This window comes from Theropithecus gelada, chromosome 14 (assembly GCF_003255815.1).
Source record: "Theropithecus gelada isolate Dixy chromosome 14, Tgel_1.0, whole genome shotgun sequence".
Classification (NCBI taxonomy): domain Eukaryota; kingdom Metazoa; phylum Chordata; class Mammalia; order Primates; family Cercopithecidae; genus Theropithecus; species Theropithecus gelada.
The window spans coordinates 46,441,327-46,457,724 of record NC_037682.1 but is presented as its reverse complement, the minus strand read 5'-3'; the positions used below and the strand labels follow the sequence as shown (position 1 = coordinate 46,457,724).

Here is a 16,398-nt window from a genome sequence, read left to right as displayed (position 1 = left end):
GCTGGAAGAGCAATGGATCTGGACTGAGGGGACCTGAATTCAACATTGTGAATAGTGTGAGAAGAGCCACCAATAAATTTTGTTGGACAAATTGAAAACTATATACCTATTTATTACTTTCATAGCTACTTTGTACTGTCTCCTGCATACTCAAATTGCACTTGTCAGCTCCCCTCAGTGAGGGCCAATCTGAGGGGCAGCCTCACTGTCTGTGAGCAGCACACAGTCCACTGTGATGTCACATCTTCTCTTGGTGGTCTCTTCTGTCTGCTTGAGTTATCTGTGGAAGGGATAACCACTGGTGGAGCATAGTCCTGAATTTTGCACTGATCCCATTTCCATAATTAACTGTTTTTAATTGTGTTAAAATTTACATAACATACACTTTCTAACTATAATGATTTAAAGTGTACAATTCAGTGTCATTAAGTACATTCAAAATAAGTTGTAACTGTTACCACTGTCCGTTTTAACAACTTTGCATTATTCCACACCGAACGTCTGTGCTCGTTCAATAATGCCTACACATTCTCTCCATCATCCAGCACCAGGATCCTCCTAATTTGTTTTCTGTGTTCAAGAATTTCCTAGTTTTGATACCTCATAAAATTTGAACGTACAATATTGTTCTTTGGTCTGGCTTATTTCCCTTAGCACAATGTTTCCAGGTTCATCTATGTCACAGCATGTATTAGAATTCTATACCAACTGTAAGTTATTATCCAGATACTATAATTGACATTAGCATGGAAAGGTCAGATGTTTTCAGTGTTGCTTCTTATGTTAACAGCCATAAAACTGACTGAAAGTTATACCCAGAACAATTTGTACAAAACCTGGAAGAATGAAGAATTCTGCAGGTGAAAGTATCTGTAAGTGAAGAATAAATGGTTTTCCAGATAATTTCCACTTTGAAACCAATATTGAAGTTTTCAGTGGCCTAAATGGAACTGGTGGGGCATATTTATTAGCTCCTCACTGGTCTATTAGTCCAGGAAGAGCTAAATTAGAACTTACCAGTTCTCAAAGTCTCAAAGGGAAGGGGCCATGGTTGTCTTTACTAGAAACCAAGGTCAATGTGTCACCATGCTGTGGACAATTACAGCAGAGGACTTTTCATAAAACCAATTTTCTAGACTGTTTTTTATGAAGAGAGAGTTTGTCTCTAAGTACATTATTTTGCTCTATATCTGAAAATACAATGGACGTAGAGATAGCAGAACTCATTTCTTTAGAATCGAGCTTCCAACTGTCGTAATGCCTCCAGTCATAGAAGGGAACATGATTTTCAGGGGAATATAGTCTGAGACATTAATAAAGAATCTTCCCTTTCGATATAATCAGGTAGGAAACAAGTATAAGGTAGAGTTTTAAGGTTTTGGACAGGAACTACTTTCAATACCAGGTAATTGCAGAAAAAGTGTTCAGCAAGAAAGATTCAATGCAAGATAACAGGAAAAATATATTGGCAATATCAAGGAGAATCTAAACATTGTATTATCAGACTAATGCTTCCTATGGTTGAAAACTGCAACTGTCAGATTAGATAAAAATCAATTTGAAGACCTTGAGGAACCACTGAGACATTCCTGAGGTGCAACGCTAAGAAAAACACATGTAATTGTCAAGGGTGGCGGAGCAGTGTTGGTCTCAAAGTCCTGTCTGACTGACAGGGCAGAGGCTCTTCCTCACTGCCCGAATCTGCTTACCAACAGCTCCAGTGTTTCCTCAGGAAGCCGCCCTCCACCTTCATCCACCTCAGGCATGTCCTGCAGAGCCCTCTGGAGAACCAGCTTCAGGTTCTGCCTATTTTGACGCTGCCTAAAGCAGCCCATGAAGAAGTAAATGATGGGGTTGGCACTACTGTTAAGAGAAGAAAGTAAAATGGAAACTAGATGAACGTGACAATATATAAGACTCCCAAATCCAAGTGGTTCTATAAAAACAGGAAAAACTGAATACCGAAGGGCAGGCCGCAGAGGAAGAAGACCAGCACTGTGAGCAGGATGGTCATGTACAGCCTGGTCAGCGGCATCTTCCAGGATCCACAGAGGATCCTGACCAGCAGGACCAGGCTGGACCCATAGAGAACCACACATAAAAAATCAGCCACGCGACTGTGATGAAATCTGATGTTTGACACCAAACAGAATCAGCATCACTAAGCAGGAAACCCCAGAACATCCTCTCCAGGATGCTCCACGGCAGGAACAGGGCACAGAGCAGGACACACACGACCACTGACAGGTGTGTGGGGCGGCGGCAGTGGTATCAGATGGGCCACAGGACGGACAGGCAACTGTACAGAATATTTGTGTAGGGTATAGGTCTGAGCTGAACTGCTCAGCAATAGAGCAGAGGAAAGAGTAAGTGAGGGTGAGGTCTGAGTGCAACTGAAGGACATAACTGAAGTGTGGGAATATGTATGGGGGACTACTAAGTGTTCTGCTGGGTATACACAATGTAAACCTGTTTCATTCTCTCTTTCAGGAGATCTTTGGTTCGTTACTTTTACATGTACTGGGACACCAAAAATTCATGTGATTCACTTTATTGTAATATTTGCTGTATTACAGTGATAGAAGAAGACTTGCAACATCATCAATGTATGCCTATTGTGATAAAGGTTGTATATCAAAGTAGTGTGTAAACCAGGCACTATTCAATGAATGGGATTAGGACAACTGAGTTGCCGTGAGAAATAAAATAAAGGTGAAACATACTTTATATATGATTTGAAGATAAATTCAAATATACTACTTATTTAGGATGCAAACATCTGTATGTCCATGAGGTGAAACAGGAGGGTGTAGGTCTTGGAGTGTAAGAGAGCTATTCATGCAGATTTCAACTGGAGAATGAAGATTGGGTCTAATCTGAATAGTAGCAGCTGATTGAGAGTTTTTAAGATATTGTCTCTTTTCATTATCTGAAGAGCTTAGGAGGTAAGAATGAGTGTTATTCCCATATGGCTAAGAATGCATTGGAACACAAAAAGAGTGAATTCTTCGTTCTGGGACTTATATAGTATGAATTTGAGCCCAACAGGGCTGACTAGGGCTGGTCCAGTCTTTGACCAGCCCTTTACAGCACCACTCTGTGTCGATTATACATGTTAGAGGGGATAAAGGAGAGGAGGGATTCTCAAGTTAAATCCAAGTTGGCAGTCAAAATTATGCGTTAAAAAAAAAAAACTAACCTAAACAAATTTCAGATAGAGAAGGAGAAGCAAATCAAATAGGGAACAATATAGAGGAGAGTGAAAGGCATTTAGGAACAAATTCAGGAGTTCCTTTTTGCCTATCAGAGGCCACCTTTTCTCTGGAATCCCAAGAATGCACATGGGCAGGAACTCTTCAGGTAGAAAGAAGACACACCCTCCTCTGGGAGGTACAGAGAAGCATCAGGAGTGAGTGCATCCATCATGAGCTCTCTTAGAGAGAAAAGCTGCCACCACCGATTGACGCGAAAAGGAAATGGGAGGAAAAGGAGAACCTCTGTTATCCACACTCTTGTTATCCACACTCAGGGCACTAAACACTTTGTCCATCTGTATTTATGGTATGATATGTTTGTCTTCCTTATGAAACTCGAAGCTCCATAAGGCGTAAGTCATGCCTATCTTTTTCACTGTGGTATCACCAACATCTAGCATGTGTTCCTTAAAGACCATCTATGGTATTATCCTCGTATAACATAAGATGAAGCCATGGCCTAGAGTATTAAAGTGTTTTCCTGTGATCACAACATGAAGAGCAGGTCCAGTACCCACCCCTGGTCCCTGGAGCCCTGCATGAGACTTCTGTACTGTTCTCTGCCCCATCATTTATTCTTTCTGAGGAGTTCCTGAAAAATCTTGATGTGAGCACAGAATCAGAGACAGTCAGGGGCTGAAGAGACTGCTAGGTTGCTAGCAAAATATTGATTTTCCTCTTTGGTCACATAATAATTCTGCGAGTCTAAAGGCAGCACAAGGACCCACATTCCAGTTTTCCTTGATGCTGGGTGCCATTGTATAACCAGGTGCTGTTCAATGAAAGGTGCACAAAAGTGAGGTAAGCAAGTCCTGGCTCATAGAATCAATCAAAAGAGCAAAGTTCCTCCTTTCCTCCACCCTTTTCAATCACGCTGGAATGCTAATGTGGCTGTGAACCATGTAGGATCACAAGGATGAGGGCACCTCCCTGGGGACTGGGGAGCTGCAGTTTTGGAATTCTGATGTATGATGCCTTGGAGTTTCCAGCTCAGATCTCACAGACAGTCATCTCTGGGTATTCACTGATGCTTGCTTCTGGAACCCCAGAACACACCGAAATATGCAGATACTCAATTTCCTTATATAAAAAGATGCAATATTTGTACACACCTTATGCTCTTTCTCCCAGATACATTAAATCATTTTTAAGTTATTTAGAATAACTGAAAAAATGCAATTGCTATGTAAATTCTTGTTTTACTATACTTTTTTTGGAAGTAATGACAAGGAAAAACAAGTTTGTACCTGTTCAGTACATGCATACCTCTGCCATAACCTTATTTTAAAAATAATTTCCACCTGTGGTTTGCTGAATCTGCAGATTCAGAACCTAGAGACCCAGAGGCACGATTGTACCTTCTTGTTTAAGATATTTCTACTTCATTCTTTATTCGAGCCACCAAACTTATATTCCAAACCCAAAAAAAAGTTCTCTCTTTTTTAAATTACATTTTATTTTCTATGCATTTTTGATGAATGCAACCATTTCTGCATAGAAGTGACAATAGAGAAAGACATGCCAAACATTAAAGTAGTCCTATAGAACTAAAATGAGAAAGAAATCAATCACCTTTAGACAGAGAATGCCCAGTAATTAGGATGATATAAGATGGTGAGAGGGATCGTCTCATTTGCTATGAGGTTTTGCTTTCCATTCTTTTCTGTCCCATTTGACATCCCAACAGAGTGGCTTTTATGTCCCACATCACTGGGATTCATTTTAATTCTAGCTTCTGGTGGAATTGTGACACTGGGACACACCAGCAGAAGACTGGAGGACGGCAGGAGAGCAACTTCGGATTTCCACCTCCTGGCTCTCTGCCTGTGTATGAGTTCATTCTCACATTGCTATAATGAAATACCTGAGACTGGCAAGTTTATGAAGAAAACAGGTTTAATTGGCTCATTGCTCTATAGGCTATACAGGAAGCATAGCAGCTTCTGCTTCTGGGGAGGCCTCAGGAAGCTTCCAATCATGGTGAAAGTCCAAGGAAGAGAGAGGCATCTCACACGGTGAGAGCAAGAGCAATACAGAGAGAGGGAGGCGCTACACACTTTTAAACAACTAGATTTCATGAGAATTCACTCACTATCACTACAGCAATACCAAAGGGGGATGGTGTTTATACCATTCATGTGAAACCATCCCCACAATCTAATCACCTCCCACCAGGCCCTCCCTCCAGTACTGGGAGTTACAATCAACATGAGATTTAGAAGGGGACACAGATCCAAATCTTATCAGGCTGTGTGGCTTTGTGTTGGCCGTGCAAGGCTTCTCCACCTGCCTGCTGGTGCTCTCCCACCCCTGTGGCTACAGCTATGGCCATGGTGACAATGGTAACTGCTCCTTCCGTGTCCCTTTCAGCCTAGGGGAGGACTTAGTGCTCCCCTATGCATTGCTGCTTAGGGTTCTGACCCATGCATTGTCTCTTTCCCTTAACTTTGCACATCTTTGTAAATACTTCCCTCATGAAACACTCCTCAATCATTTCAGTTGGGACTGTCTGTTTCTTCCTTGAACCTTTCCAGACAGGCAAGGAAGAAAAATTTAGAAAAGTAAGCAAAACAACAAAACCTGCTTCTACAGCAGTTCAACTCTATGAAGCAATGCCTACATGTCCCCTTGCTCCTTAAATGAATGTGAGAGGCAGAATTCTCTCCATGAGGACAGATTCAGTGATTGAAATAAAGGAGGTGATATGGGGAGATAAATCAGAAGCGGGGATCCCAGTTGAAGCTCAACACAGTCTGAGTTGGCAGCACTGTTTCCAGAAGGAAACTTCATGTCTCCTGTCTTTTCTTGAAACAAGCTCATTATCCCCTGCCTGTAGCACCTAGGTGGAAACACAGAAACGATCTTATAGGAAAAACCATAACTGACTATGGAAGAAGACTGTTCTTGGTACTTACCCTTATCTTTTTCTCTTTTGTCCAGCGGTGAAGACTTCCCTTGTGCTAAAGGTGGAGGGCCTTTCTGGGATTCAGTGACTTCAGAAGACCCTTTTGTGTTGCTTAATTCAGGAGATGCCTACAAGAGCTGGACTCAAAGCTGGTGGTCAATCCAGGCTTATGAAGATGCTGGACAGACTTGTTATTTCCTGTATGAGGACTATGGACAAATCAGCGGCCAGAGGTATTGGAGACACAAACCCTACCTGAGATGATTCTTGGCCTCTGTCCCATATCCAATATATATAAGCCTCTCCCATCACATTCCATCTTGTTCAACTTCCTTGATAAAAACAGTGGCAAGGTTTGAGAGAACAGACTTCCGTTTTAAGGGAAGTTCTACTGTGTATAAAATGCTATCAAATAGCATTGCATGCTACATTAAAATCTTTCATAAAAGGATGAGTCAATCGACGTGGCAAACTTCACTGTTGCCTTGTTTTAAGATATTGGCACAGCCAGTCTTACCTTTAGCAGCCACCTCAGCAGTCATCAATATCAAGCAAGACCCTCCAGCAGCAAAGCATTTGGCTAACAAAGGTTCTGATAATGGTTATGATTTCCTAGTAAAAAAGTATTTTTTAAGTAATGCATGTAGATTGCTTTAGACATAATGCCATTGTGCACTCAATAGAGTACAATACAGTGTAAGTGTAATTTTTACATGTACCAGGACACCAAAAATTCATGTGATTCACTTTATTGTAATATTTGCTGTATTACAGTGATGGATGAAGACTTGCAATATCGTCAATGTATGCCTATTATGATAAAGGTTGTATATCAAAGTAGTGTGTAAACCAGGCACTATTCAATGAATGGGATTAGGACAACTGAGTTACTGTGAGAAAAAAAATAAAGGTGAAACATACTTTATATATGATTTGAGAATAAATCCAAATACACTACTTAAAATTTTATAACAAAAATGGAAGTACCTAGAGGAGCCATAGCCAAATAGTTTTTAAATCAAAGTGGAAAAAGACTTTCAGTTATAGGATACAATTCAGAAGACATAAAATAAAATATTAGAAAAGACAAAAAGAATGCTGGCTGATGGCCCACTCCTATAATCCCAGCACTTTGGGAGGCTGAGGTCAGTGGATCACTTGCGCTCACAAGTTGTAGACCATCCGGGGCAACATGGTGAAAACCTGTCTCTACAAAACTAGCCAGGTGTGGTGGTGCATGTCTGTCATCCCAGCTACTCGGGACGCTGGGGTGGGAGGACGGCTTGAGCCCAGGCTGCGGAGGTCACAGTGAGCTGACATCACATCACTGCACTCCAGCCTGGCTGATAGAGTCAGACCTTTTCACATGACAAACAAAATAACAACAACAACACAACAAAACCCTCAAAACCAAAAGCTATGTTTAGCATGACATGAACCATCATAATCAAAATGTAAATAAACTGTGGCCAGGCATGGTGGCTCACCCCTGTAATCCCAGCACTTTGGAAGGCCAAGGCGGTCAGATCACCTGAGGTCAGGAGTATGAAACCAGCCTGGCCAACATGGTGAAACCTAGTCTCTACTGAAAATACAAAAATTAGCCGAGTGTGGTGACGCATGCCTGTAATCCCAGCTGCTCAAAAGGCTGAGCAAGAGAATGGATTGAACCCGACAGGCGAAAGTTGCAGTGAGCCAAGATCACGCCTCTGCACTCCAGCCTGGGTGACAGAGCGAGATCCCATCCCAAAAGATAAATTAATAAATTAATAAAATTAAATAAATAAACAGGGAGATTTTTTGGTAATATATGTTATAGCCAAAGTATAAATTTTCTCTACTGATAAAAAGTTTTCTAAAATGATATTAATAATTTAAAATCCAAAAAGCTAATAGGAAAATAACTTTGTCATGATTCACAATTTCTAGAAAATAAAAATGGCTCCTAAACTATGGAAAGAGGAGAAATGCAACTCAGAATAAAAAACATGCCACTTAAAATTACAGAGTTATATTTTACTTACCAAAATATAAACGGCCATAAAGTTTGATAGCTTATAGTGTGGGGATGGAGTGGCATCAGGTACCCTCACTCATTTCTGCTGAGGATGCAGATGGATATAACTTCCAGTGAAGGCAATTTTCAACATATGTAAACATATATAAAGTAGTGTCCTTCTCTCTCTGTAATTCCTCATCTAGGAATTTATCTTAGAGATATATTTGTGCATGTTCAAAAGATCTACATACTAAGTTAATGAATGCAGTGTTATTTACAGTACAAGACTGGTGACAGCCAAAATGGCCACCAACACTGTAAAAATTATGTTCTATCTATGCAATAGAATACTCTGTAGCTGCACAGAAAGAACAACAAACCTAATATAAAAGGCCCTCCAGAATTTGTTAGATTTTTTAAAAAGAACGCATGCCAATGTATATATTGTATGACAAAAAATATATAGTTGTTTTTATTAAATATTTGTGAATTAATATAAACTTATTACTGAGTATAATAGGATATGCCTTTGTTAACAAGGCAAGGATGCCTGAGGGTCTAAAATGGGAATGACAGTTTTCAGCGCATGCATTTAAAGATTATTTTTTAAAGTTTTGACTTTATTATCATGTCACAAATAAATTTTCAAACAAAAAACATAAATTTAATGATCTAGCTAAGAGAGGGAGATAGAGATATGAGAAGATTGAGGTAGGATGAAAAAATGAAGACAATGAGTACAGAAAACTTTTTGGAGAATATTTTTTTTTCCAAAGCAAAGAAGACAGGTCAGGCTGTGGATAGAGATGAATGGTTGCTTAGATGGTGTTTTAAGCCAAGAATAGGATGCGGTGTTTCAATTACAGTGGAAGGATCCATTAGAGAAGGAAACATTGAAGATGCAGAAGGGAGAAGTAATAATGCTATGAAATGTTTCTAGGGAGGGAATGGGGAAACTGCACAAATGGAAAGGGTGGTTTCAAACAGGAATTTGCAGAGCCCATTTCCTGGCATGAGAGAAAATACAGAGAGATGTGCTCAGAGGCAGATGGGCAGGTAGGTTCGCTCTGGGGAGATTGAGTAATTCTCAGAAGAGCATCACCTGACAGAGATTTAAAAAAAAAAAAAAAAAAAAGTAGGCAGTTTCAGGAGAGAGAAGATGGTGTGAAGATTTTCCTTTGGAGAGTGAGAGGCAATTATGGAAATGTCACATGACTGTTCAGGAGATATAAGTGAATACTTCAGGCTCAAGGTCATAAATGTACAGTGAAACTGCTAGGCATGGTTGTGTGTTCTGCTCCAGCCACACTCTGTGCTATGGGAACAGGCATGAAGTTAGTGGAGAGCTCAATTCAACCAGGGCAAAAGATGAACATATGCTTCAGCAAGGACATATATGCATGATGAATAAACACATAAAAAGATGCTCAACGTCACTAATGTTTAGGGCAATAAATAAAAACTACAATGAGATACCAGTCTACCCTCTTAATATAACTAAAATATAAAATGCTGATAGTTTTAAATATTGGCTGAGATTTGAAGGAATTGGAGGTCTCATACACTGCCAGTGAGAAAGCAAAATAGTAGAGCTACTCTGGAAAATCCTTTTGCATTTTCATACAATCCAGCAATTCAGCCATTAAATTTATCCAAGAAACTGGAAAACTTTGTTCACTTAAATATCTATACACATATGTTTATATTTGTTTTATTTATAAGTGCCACAATAGAAAAAACAGCAAAGTCCTTTCGCTTATGATTAGTGAAACGAAGCATAGTACATCCATACAATGGAACACTACTCAGCAGTTTAAAAATAAATCAGCTATAAGCTATTGATACCTGCAAAAAGTTGGGTGGATCTTGAGGACATTATGCTGAATTTAAAAAGCCAAAGTCAAAAGATTAGATACAGTATGATTCCATTTAGTAACACTTTTGAAATGACAATGATTAGAGGGGTTTGGGAAGAAACAAACTGTGGGTGTGACAGTAGCAGGAGCCCAAGGAAATTCTTCTGTGATGAAGAAACACTTCTATATTCAATGTGATTGTGTTTATGAATCTACACATGTGACAAAATATTATGCAATGAAACATAGAGGAATACATCACTCCAAAAATGAGTGCATGCAAACACTGGTAAAATTTGGTAACAATGTACTGTAGATATTTGGTGAAATCTCATAAGATTTGTAATGTAGATAATTAGATGGTACCAATGTCAATTTCCTGGTTTTGGTGCTACATTTACTTAACATGTCAGTATTGCTATAGGTTGGGTGATGGGCATCCAGGAACTCTCTGTACCATTTTAGTAACTTCTTCATAGTCTACAGTTAATTCAGAATGAAAACTTAAAAACAACTGAAATGCCTCTTCCTTGTATGGACTACCTTTATGGATATTGAAGTCACCAAGAATGAGGACATGGGGTTTGATGGAAGGAAGTTTGTAAACCAGGCACATAGGCTAGAAGGTAATATAATTAGCATTCATACACCCAACACAAAATTAAGCACATATTAAATTTTTATCATATTTGTTTCTAATAACTCTTAAAAATAAATACATACATTTTACAGATACAATTTAAGGCTGAATCTTACATCTTTACTCTCACCAATAATTACACATATCTTTGATAAGAAGGCAAGGGTGCCTGCACACCTGGAATGGGAACGACAACTGTCTTCAACTTCAGAACGTCTGAGTTTGGTATGTATTATTCTGTCACATGTGTAGCAGCATTAAAACAGGAATATTAAACTAAATTTGAAGTCACTATAAATATTACGTTACAAAAGAGTTGCATGGTGACACAGAATTTGAATAGGAATTTTTGGACATCCATATCAAGGCTATGCAGAGTTTAGATTTGAATTTTTATGTGACAAATAAAATGTTGAATTTAATTCAAAGATTAACTATCTCCCCTACTCCCAGTATGGGCGTTTTGTAGGTAAAAATGCTGTTCCAGAGAAGGGACTGCATTCCATTGCTTCTCTCTTCTCCCCTAACCCCCACCTGTTTTATTATTATTATTTTAATTTTTTAATTGTTTTATCTGTGCCTTCTGGCCCTGGAGGACTGGACGTATCCCAGTGAGGAGGGTAAGGAGAGCAAGGCATTGACTTTGTGGCATGTCCTGTTGGTCTGACTTGCCTGGCCCTCTCTGGACTTTACGTTATTATAGAGTTCATTCCTACAAATATCATAAAACTAACATCAAGCTCTATCACTTCAAGACCACAAAAGATAATGCTCATTATTCAGAGCACTCCAGTCTTGTGATTCTATTTAAGAGGGATCTTGCCATCATGACCAAATATGTGGGGTGACACAAGGAATAAAACTCTGGTGTGAATTATTCACCATTCCCTAAAAAACTCTATGCTTTTATTAACAGTGCCACTGTAAATTATCTCTTCTCCCATTTCCATCTGTCCAGATCCTATTTACCTCTCCTTGCCCAATATAAAAATGTAAGTGACTGGCAAAATTTACAGAGGGTATAATTATAATAATAATGCTAGGTCAATTGTAGTCATCAGTTAAAATTCTACCTATTACATGAAGCCTTCCATGATCCACTCACTTCTACACACACACTCAGGAATGAGATCTACTCTGTCTCTGCTCTCCTTCCTTGTGTTTGCATCCTGCAAAGCTCCAGAATAATTGAACCAATATGATGGGCATGAGCATTGAGATTTCTTCTTCTGTACTCTGCTGTAACTGCTAGATAACAGCAAACAAATGTCATCTATGTCTATAGCCAGCAATGATAACATTGACACTAATTGTGCCCAACTGATACCACACTTTCATACAGAACAAGCATCAGAGCAGTCTCTTTGGATTCTAGGTCGCTTCCACATAGGTGGGAAGAACACATGCTTACTGAGATTATAGTCACTGTGTAGTGACATAAATTTCTCAGGCAACCTGGATCACAACACTAGTTATCTTCAGTCCATGGTTATGGTAAAGTCACACTTTACCCACATGTTCTGAAAAGAGATACCTGAACACAAATGCACAAATGGCACAGTTTCAGACTGGGGCAATCCCATAACCTCACTTCTGCTTGGTTTGCCTGGAATAAGCATGCGACCCATGTTGGCCATGCAGTCAGCTTGAGAATCCCAAATCCCTGAAACCAGGTCCAGTGTTCTTCCCATTCTAGCACTTGCACATTCTTCCCTCCGTATGCTGGGATTTCTAAAAGCTGAACTGGGTTTGCCTGGAGGCAAGGGCTTCTTCTGCAGGAATGCAAGGTAGTGGTAGTAGGTAGTTCTGCAATGCCTGTGACCTAAGCACCTGCAGGATCTCTAGAAAATGCTTTCAGGAATTGTGCATTGGTGTGATGTTAGACTATAGACTGAGCGCTATTGTAAGATTTAGCCTTTTCATAAAACCAATTTGTGAGAGTGTTTTTATGAAGAGAGAGTCTGTCTCTAACGACATTATTTTGCTTCATATCTGATAATTCAGTGGAATGTAGAGATAACAGAACTCACTTATTCAGAATCGAGCTCCTAACTTCAGTAATGCCTCCAGTCATAGAAGGGAATATGGTTTCAGGGGAACATAGTCTGAGAGATTAATAAGGAAACTTCCTTTTTGATACCATCAGGTAGGAAACATGTATAAATATGAGTTTAGGGTTGTGGACAGGAACTCCTTTTATCACAATGAAAATTGCAGAAATGAAATCCTTGTCCATGCCTATGTCCTGAATAGTATTACCTAGGTTTTCTTCTAGGGTTTTTATGGTATTAGGTCTAACATTTAAGTCTCTAATCCATCTTGAATTAATTTTCGTATAAGGAGTAAGGAAAGCATCCAGTTTCAGCTTTTTACTTATGGCTAGCCAATTATCCCAGCACCATTTATTAAATAGGGAATCCTTTCCCCATTTCTTGTTTTTCTCAGGTTTATCAAAGATCAGACGGCTGTAGATGTGTGGTATTATTTCTGAGGACTCGGTTCTGTTCCATTGGTCTATATCTCTGTTTTGGTACAAGTACCATGCTGTTTTGGTTACTGTAGCCTTGTAGTATAGTTTGAAGTCAGGTAGCGTGATGCCTCCAGCTTTGTTCTTTTGACTTAGGATTGTCTTGGAGATGTGGGCTCTTTTTTGGTTCCATATGAACTTTAAAGTAGTTTTTCCCAATTCTGTGAAGAAACTCATTGGTAGCTTGATGGGGATGGCATTGAATCTATAAATTACCTTGGGCAGTATGGCCATTTTCACGATATTGATTCTTCCTATCCATGAGCATGGTATGTTCTTCCATTTGTTTATGTCCTCTTTTATTTCACTGAGCAGTGGTTTGTAATTCTCCTTGAAGAGGTCCTTTACATCCCTTGTAAGTTGGATTCCTAGGTATTTTATTCTCTTTGAAGCAATTGTGAATGGAAGTTCATTCATGATTTGGCTCTCTGTTTGTCTGTTACTGGTGTATAAGAATGCTTGTGATGTTTGCACATTAATTTTGTATCCTGAGACTTTGCTGAAGTTTCGGACATAGGCATGGGCAAGGACTTCATGTCTAAAACCCCAAAAGCAATGGCAACAAAAGCCAAAAATGACAAATGGGATCTAATTTAACTAAAGAGCTTCTGCACAGCAAAAGAAACTACCATCAGAGTGAACAGGCAACCTACAAAATGGGAGAAAATTTTTGCAATCTACTCATCTGACAAAGGGCTAATATCCAGAACCTACAAAGAACTCAAACAAATTTACAAGAAAAAAACAAACAACACCATCAAAAAGTGGGCAAAGGATATGAATAGACACTTCTCAAAAGAGGACATTCATACAGCCAACAGACACATGAAATAATGCTCGTCATCACTGGTCATCAGAGAAAGGCAAATCAAAACCACAATGAGATACCATCTCACACCAGTTAGAATGGCAATCATTAAAAACTCAGGAAACAACAGGTGCTGGAGAGGATATGGAGAAATAGGAACACTTTTACACTGATGGTGGGATTGTAAACTAGTTCAACCATTATGGAAAACAGTATGGCGATTCCTCAAGGATCTAGAACTAGAAGTACCATGTGACCCAGCCATCCCATTACTGGGTATATACTCAAAGGATTATAAATCATGCTGCTATAAAGACACATGCACACGTATGTTTATTGTGGCACTATTAACAATAGCAAAGACTTGGAATCAACCCAAATGTCCATCAGTGACAGACTGGATTAAGAAAATGTGGCACATATACACCATGGAATACTATGCAGCCATAAAAAAGGATGAGTTTGTGTCCTTTTTAGGGACATGGATGCAGCTGAAAACCATCATTATCAGCAAACTATTGCAAGAACAGAAAACCAAACACCGCATGTTCTCACTTACAGGTGGGAATTGAACAATGAGATCACTTGGACTTGGGAAGGAGAACATCACACACCGGGGCCTATCACGGGGAGGGGGGAGGGGGGAAGGATTGCATTGGGAGTATACCTGATGTAAATGATGAGTTGATGGGTGCTGACGAGTTGATGGGTGCAGCACACCAACATGGCACAAGTATACATATGTAACAAACCTGCACGTTATGCACATGTACCCTAGAACTTAAAGCATTAAAAAAAAAAAAAGAAAATTGCAGAAAAAGTTTTCAGTGTAAGATAAGAGGAAAAATGTGTTGGTAATATCAAGGAGAATCTAAACATTGTACTGTCAGACTAATGCTTTCCGTGGGTGAAAACTGGAACTGTCAGATTAGATAAACATCTATTCGATGATCTTCAGTTACCACTGAGACATTGCTGAGGCACAACACTAAGAAAACACATGTAATTGTCAAGGATGGCAGGGCAGTGTTGCTCTCAAAGTCCTGCCTGATTGACAGGGCAGAGGCTCTTCCTCACTGCACCAATCGGCTTCCTGACAGCTCCAGGGTTTCCTGAGGAAGCCGCCGTCCACCTTCATCTACCTCAGGCGTGTCCTGCAGAGCCCTCTGGTGAACCAGCTTCAGGTTCTGCCTATTTTGACGCTGCCTAAAGGAGCCCACGAAGACGTAAATGATGGGGTTGGCACTACTGTTTAGAGAGGACAGGAAAATGGAAACTAGATGGACATGACAGAAAATGCCTTCCAAATCCAGGTGAATCCCAGTAGACAGGGCCCACTGAATGCTGAAGGGCAGGCCTTAGAGTAGGAAGACCAGCACTTTGAGCAGGATGGTCATGTATCTTCCGGGATCCACAGAGAATCCTGACCAGCAGGACCAGGTTGGACTTACAGAGAACCACACATAAAAAAATCAGCCACAGGACTGTGATGAAATCTGATGTTTGGCACCAAAGAGAACCAGGATCACTAAGCAGGAAGTCACAGAACCTCCACTCAGGATGCTGCACAGCAGGGACAGGACCCATAGCAGGAAACACGACCACTGACAGGTGTGTGGGGTGGCGGCAGCGGTACCAGATGGGCCACAGGACTGACAGGCAGCGCTTGGTGCTCGTGGTGCTCAGCATGCTCAGGCCTGTAACGTAGAGAAAGGTCGTCACAGGAATGAGGATTTTGGAGATGGGATGACAGATATTGATGAGTGAGGCGGAACATATAACGTTGCTGCTGAGGAAGAGGAAGACGGCCATGGACAGGTTGAGGATGTAGATGGAGAAGGCGTTCCTGCTCATGTGGAAGCCCAGGAGCCAGAGCACAACCGCGTTTCCTGTCAGCCCGACAAGGGAAATGATGCAGGTCAGTACCGTGAGGCTCAGGGTCCGCTTATAGCAAGGAGTCTCCTCAGTTCCGTTGATTGGTGCCAGTTCTGTATCCAAGGCTGGGATGGTTGGATCCATGCTCAGAAACCCTAATCTGGTGTCCCTGGGAACACAAACCAGATGTGATCACCAGCTATATGATCTCTGATTCTCCCCACCACCCTGCCATGTGGGATTTACTGTTCTCATTTTAAAGAGGAGAGAAACAGAGGCTCACAGAGAATAAGTCACCTATCAAAAGGTGGGAGTCCTCAAATCCAGTTTGAAATCCAGTTCTTGCTGACTCTGAAGCCTGACTTCTCCTTATTGCCACACAAGTTCTGTACTGACGTGGGAATAACATTAGGATCAAAACACCCCACTCAAGTGGCCAGGGCTGTGGACCCGATCATCACTCTATCCTGGGCCTGAAATTTTCTCTCAGGTGGAGGAATTCAGATACAGAAAGAGGTGGTTGTGACACCCTCA

The 16,398-nt window shown here is 40.4% G+C and overlaps 2 pseudogenes; both read right to left on the bottom strand.

Moving 5' to 3' along the window:
• Positions 1 to 1,688: 1,688 nt before the first annotated feature.
• LOC112605875 lies at positions 1,689 to 12,282 on the bottom strand (annotated as a pseudogene).
• Positions 12,283 to 15,062: 2,780 nt separating this feature from the next.
• Positions 15,063 to 16,008, bottom strand: LOC112606731 (annotated as a pseudogene).
• Between the last annotated feature and the right edge of the window lie 390 nt (positions 16,009 to 16,398).